The sequence below is a fragment of the Salmo salar genome, chromosome ssa05, assembly GCF_905237065.1.
Source record: "Salmo salar chromosome ssa05, Ssal_v3.1, whole genome shotgun sequence".
NCBI classification, from domain to species: domain Eukaryota; kingdom Metazoa; phylum Chordata; class Actinopteri; order Salmoniformes; family Salmonidae; genus Salmo; species Salmo salar.
The window spans coordinates 49,033,284-49,039,759 of NC_059446.1; positions in this window are offsets into that span (position 1 = coordinate 49,033,284).

Below are 6,476 nucleotides of genomic sequence, written 5' to 3' on the forward strand. Positions count from 1 at the left end.
TTAACACTGAAAGTGTAGACCCTAATAAGCAATGGAATAGTATTATATTAACACACTGCTTAGTGTAAAGCCTTATTTGCATATATCCCAGTGTTTTGCCTTTCGAGTGAATCGTAGAGTTACCACCAATGACAGTATTTATTAGTGACAAAGACATGGTTGTTGTGTTCATCCATTTTCAGTCCTGTGGATTTCACCAAGTAAGATCCTAGGCGAATATGTTAACATTAAATCAATCAATGTACAAGCAAAATTATAGATATTGAAACAAACAATTCTAAAAATCAACCTGCAATAGAGCATGCTGGGAATTGTGATAATGGTGGGTGTGGCTTTGGTTCAACTCTGGTATTAACAACAACACTGGGGTTCTTTTAGTTATCCATTACTGTGTAGTTATCCATTATACTCCATTTCATTAAAAGCAGTTTATTCTACAAGCAAAATCTTAATGCTGAACCAGTCAGAGTAGTCTCCAGCATAATAAGTTGCTATTGTATAAGTAGCGGTAGATGGAGTACATTTCTGCAAAATCAAAAAGAGGATGTTGTGTCCACGGAAGGAAGTAGCTCAGATAACAAGCGATGTAGAGTACACTGCTGTAGACAGTTCTGCTCTGACAACACAGCCTTTATTTGAATAATGCTGCTTATTAGCTTGGGGAGAGGTTTTTTTCTGCTCCTGTCTATCCCTGGTCACTTCGCTCCGCCACAATAGACAAACAAGGCAACTGAGCAGTAAGGTTGTCATCCATCAACAGAGTGAGAGAGAGAGAGAGAGAGAGAGAGAGAGAGAGAGAGAGAGAGAGAGAGAGAGAGAGAGAGAGAGAGAGAGAGAGAGAGAGAGAGAGAGAGAGAGAGAGAGAGAGAGAGAGAGAGAGAGAGAGAGAGAGAGAGAGGTATGAAGCAGTGCAAGACAAATGCATTTCTGTCTTGTTATTTCCTCACCAATAATTCGACTTCTTTACTTTTCACGTTCGTTCTCCCCTATTTGAAACCCTGGTCTCCACACAGCTTCAAACATAAACTCCAGTACATTTTAAAGTATCATTTATTATTGCAATTTACGATAATAAATGCTTAGGGAAATGTAAACCAGACATGCTTCCAAAACTGAACAGCTAGCGAGTGAGTATTGCTCAGTGTCACATATGACAGCTCACACACACTCGCACACAGACACCACACACCACACATATAGACAAGCCAGTCTATATCAGGCAGTGTCAGAGGAAGGCCCTAAAAATTGTCAAAGACTCCAGCCACCCTAGTCATATACTGTTCTCTCTGCTAACGCACGGCAAGCGGTACCGGAGAGGCAAGTCGAGGTCCAAAAGGGCTTCTTAAAAGGAACCGCCCCTTTTTAACATTTTCGCTTCAAATGACCCAAATACCCAAATCTGACTGCCTGTAGCTCTGGACCTGAAGCAAGGATATGCATATTCTTGATACCATTTGAAAGGAAACACTTTGAAGTTTGTATGATCTTTTACCAGATATAATGTGCTATATTCTCCTACATTAATTGAACATTTCCACAAATATACATATTTTTTGTACCATCATCTTTGAAATGCAAGAGAAAGGCTATAATGTATTATTCCAGCCAAGGCACAATTTTGCCCACTAGATGGCAGCAGTGTATGTGCAAAGTTTTAGACTGATCCAGTGAACCATTGCATTTCTTTTCAGAATTCTGTATCAAGACTGCCCAAATGTGCCTAATTGGATTATTAATACATTTTCAAGTTCATAAATGTGTACTCTTCTCAAACAATAGTATGGTATTATTTCACTGTAATAGCTACTGTAAATTGGACGGTGCAGTTAGATTAACAAGAATTTAAGCTTTCTGCCAATATCAGATATGTCTATGTCCTGGGAAATGTTCTTGTTATTTTCAACGTCATGCTAATCACATTAGCCTACGTTAGCTAAACCGTCTCGACGGGGGACCCACCGATCCTGTAGAGGCTAACTGTCACGACTTCCGCCGAAGTCGGTCCCTCTCCTTGTTCAGGCGACGTTCAGCGGTCGACGTCACCGGTCTTCTAGCCATCGCCGCTCCGCCTTTCATTGTCCATTTGTTTTGTCTTGGTTTTCCGCACACCTTGTTCACATTCCCTCATCTGACTATATGTATATTACCCTCTGTTCTGCCCATGTCTGTGTGTGGAATTGTTTGTTTATTACGTGTGGTTCGCATCAGGCTGGTTTGCGCCGGGTATGTGTTTGACCCGTGTGTTTTGTTTATTGTACCGTTTGTGTACTTTGGGCGTTATCGCTGTTTTCCTTGGGCATGAATAAAGTGCGCCTGTTATCACCCATCTCTGCTCTCCTGCACCTGACTTAACTTCAACCAGTTGCGCACATCGTGACATTAACAGCTTCTACCCCCAAGCCATAAGACTCCTGAACAGCTAATCAACGGCCTACCCAGACCCCTCTTTTACGCTGCTGCTACTCTCTGTCTATAATGTATGCATAGTCGTCACTTTAACTCTACCTACATGTACACATTACCTCAATTACCTCGATTAACCGGTGCCCCCGCACATTGACTCTGTACCGGTACCCCCTGTATATAGCCTTGCTTATTATTTTACTACTGCTGTTTAATTATTTGTTACTTTTATTTTATATTTAAAATCTATTTTTTACTTAACACTTTTTTTTTTTCTTAACTTCTTAAACCATTGTTGGTTAAGGGCTTGTAAGTATTTCACTGTAAGGTGAACACCTGTTGCATTTGGCGCATGTGACAAATAAAATGTGATTTGAATCAACATGGAAAACTTATTGGATTTGCAAAAAGTCATCAACGTAAGGGAATGTCATCTTTTTTTCACCCGAATTCTTACCTAAATCCAATGACAGGGTGAAATGTTATGTTGAGTTCACATTGAATTCACGTTAGTTGACAACTCAACCAAATGTAAATCAAAACTAGACGTTGAACTGACATCTGTGCCCAGTGGGCACACACACACACAAACACACACACACACACACACACACACACACACACACACACACACACACACACACACACACACACACACACACACACACACACACACACACACACACACACACACACACACACACACACACACACACACACACATTACAGTTTTGTGGTGATTTTTCAAAACTCTTAGTACAAAACTATAAACAGGTAACTATTGTAACTCAGAAAGTCTTATAGTGAAAACCTTTTATTGTGCAGTCATTTTGTTTGGAGACATCTTTCACCACACAACCATTGATCCAGTTTGCTGTAAAATACCATGAGAACGTTGATTTAATCACCAAAACACAACACAGTTGTTCTGACAACCAGTTAATCCAATAGCAAAAAATGCAAGATACATGTTTCAAAATTGTCCTTTGAATATTATATGTACATTACACTGCTTTTACATTAGGCAATACACTTGCACTACCCATCAAACTGACCCATCAAAAATGTAAAATCAAAATTCCATCATTTCTATCCCATGTGTGATCAAAGGTGTCATTGAATACATATTTCACAATCATTGATGCAAAAATAAATGCATTGTTCAGATATAATTACAACATAGGTGTACTGTAATTAAATGAAACAAATGAAATGAATGAAAGAAACATAACATTTAGCGGGCACTAGTTTGCATCAAGCCTGTCTTGAGCATCTGGCCATAGGTTCTCATCGACATCACATTGTTCATGCACCTGGCATGGTAAATCTAAGCCTGACATAGGTCTGTATTGATGTCATTGCATGCCTCATCTATGGCCTGGAGCAGGGTGGCATGCTCATGGGATGGCGATCATACCGTCCACCTGTATTGTAACTATTTATTGTATTTTACAATATTGTATTGTACTTATGTATTGTAGTGGTCCTGTGTGTCTCAATTAGTAACAGCATGGCACTAGCAAAACACAAGAGTGGTGGGTTATATTCACATACAGAAATGTGTGGACTCACTGTTGTCACTTTGGATAAAAACGCCTGCTACGTGAATGGCATATATTACAGTTTTACAGTACTGCATCGGCCAACGTCATTTTAGTAAAACAGTGTGAAATGCCCCCATCAACAAAAAAAACAGCAACTTCGGATATATGTACTGTATAACATGCTGACCAGACCGCTCGGGCAAGTGCATCTGCGTGCACCATCGCGCACGTGTTGATTTTGCCCACCCACACCAGACACGATCAGGACAAGCAGGTTGAAATATGAAAACAAACTCTGAACCAACTATATTCATTTGGAGACAGTTTGAAAACCATTAAACGTTTATGGCAATTTAGCTAGCTAGCTTGCTGATGCTAGCTAATTTGTCCTGGGATATAAACATTGGGTTGTTATTTTACCTGAAATGCACAAGGTCCTCTACTCTGAAAACTAATCCACAGATAAAAGGGTAAACCAAGTTAGTTTCTAGTCATCTCTCCTCCTTCAGGCTTCTTCTTCTTCTTTGGGCATTATATAGCGGTTGGCAACCAGGTGCATTAAGGTGCATTATCACTACCAACTGGACCGGAGGTGGGTATATGATCACCCAGGTGGGTATATGATCCTAAAAAACAATGAGGAGATGAGAGAGGCGGGACTTGCAGCGCGTCAAGGGTCACAAATAGAACCAAGTTCTATTTTAACACCTGGCTACACAGACGCTCGTTGAAGCGTGCAAGCAGTGTGGGTGCAATGATGTGTACATTTATTTTGCAATGCTCGTGCACCTGACGCAAGCGGTGTGGTCAGCATTAAATACAGTACATATCTGATCTTGTCGATATCAGATTTTTTTAAATGTTTTTATGTAAAACACATTTACATTATGTAGTTCTCAAAATCTGTTGTAGACAAACCAGTTTGTCAGACAAACCAGACAAACCACTTAACCAAAATAGTTAAGTGATGATCAATTAAGAACAGTCAGATGAAGTCAAATCTATTTCAACAAATGAAAAGACAAACATATCAAAAGTAATGTGAGCATTGATTTGTGAAAAGCAATTACTTTATATGAGCATTTATTGCAATGTGAAACATGTATTTCTAGATGAAACACTGATTACATTTGGTGAAAAAGTATGTGTATGATTTTGTGTGTTTATTTAGTCAATTGAAAATGTGCTCAGAGTTTTGAAAGAACTGCATTTTTGATGATCTTGTTTTGAGTTTTGTACTAAGCGTTGTGAATACCACACACTTGTGAATATTGCACCAACGCGATTGGAAAGAATGTAATCCACTTTCCAAACCACACATCCCAGACAGGACAAGCCTGAGCTAACATGAAATCAGGCTATTTCTAGCAAACCAGGGCCTGCTACTGGACACTTCATCATCACTCAATCTCAGTGATCTTCTACTAAACTCCTATTTCTCCCCTTCTTCCTCATCCTTTGCTACCTAGAATGAACTGTGGCGAGCAACCCCTCCACTCACAGTGCCTCACAAGTTTTTATGTCAAATCAGATCAATGTCAACAATAGAGAGTACCGAACTTCCAAACAACAGAATGTGGATGTGGAGGGTGTAACATTTGGAGAACAGGTGTAAGTCAGTTGTTGATGAGACTGAAACTAAGCAATAGGCCAATACCCCACTATAGGTGATGTGCAATAACCCCTGCTAGAAGTATTCTGCTGTTTTGCTATTATGACAGACTTGAAAACAGACTCCAGCTTCATAACAGAGTGAGAAACAGCAGTCAACTGCTACAGACAGCCCGTGCTAATAAATGTGTAACATGATAGAAATCGAATTATTCCTTCCATCTCCATTGATGAAGAGCCAATCAAAATCAAAGCGAAACATTCCATGCAGATTGTGTTTTGGAATTCAAATAGGAAATGCTTCAAAATGACAAATCAGTGCATCAGAGTGGTCCATGTTGATTGATTCCATCCATGAAACTCCTAATAGATTTAGTCCTCTGTGAATTTGGCACTCGTTAACCTCGCAGCGTTTTCATGTGAGAATGTATTGGAGCCATTTTATCCACCACTCAAAGGCAATTCACTGGGTGATAAATCCTTTGGCTTATCTGGATCCAGGTGGCAGCACAGGGAAGTGCAAAGGACAAAAACACACACACACACACACACACACATGTACTGTAAGTGTGCGCATACACACAAAAGTGCGCACGCACAAACGCGCGCACACACACACAGATGCGTGTGTGCGCACACACACACACAAACACACACAAACACACCACACACACAAACATGCATGCACATACACACACATGGAGGTGCACACACACACGCACACACGCGCACACGCACACAGACACACACACACACACACACACACACACACACACACACACACACACACACACACACACACACACACACACACACACACTGGTTGCCTTCATCTGTAGGCTCCTATGGCATCTTCAGATAACGCTCTTCTGAATAGGTTGTCATGGTGACCCGGGCGTAAGAAGAGGATGCGGAGCA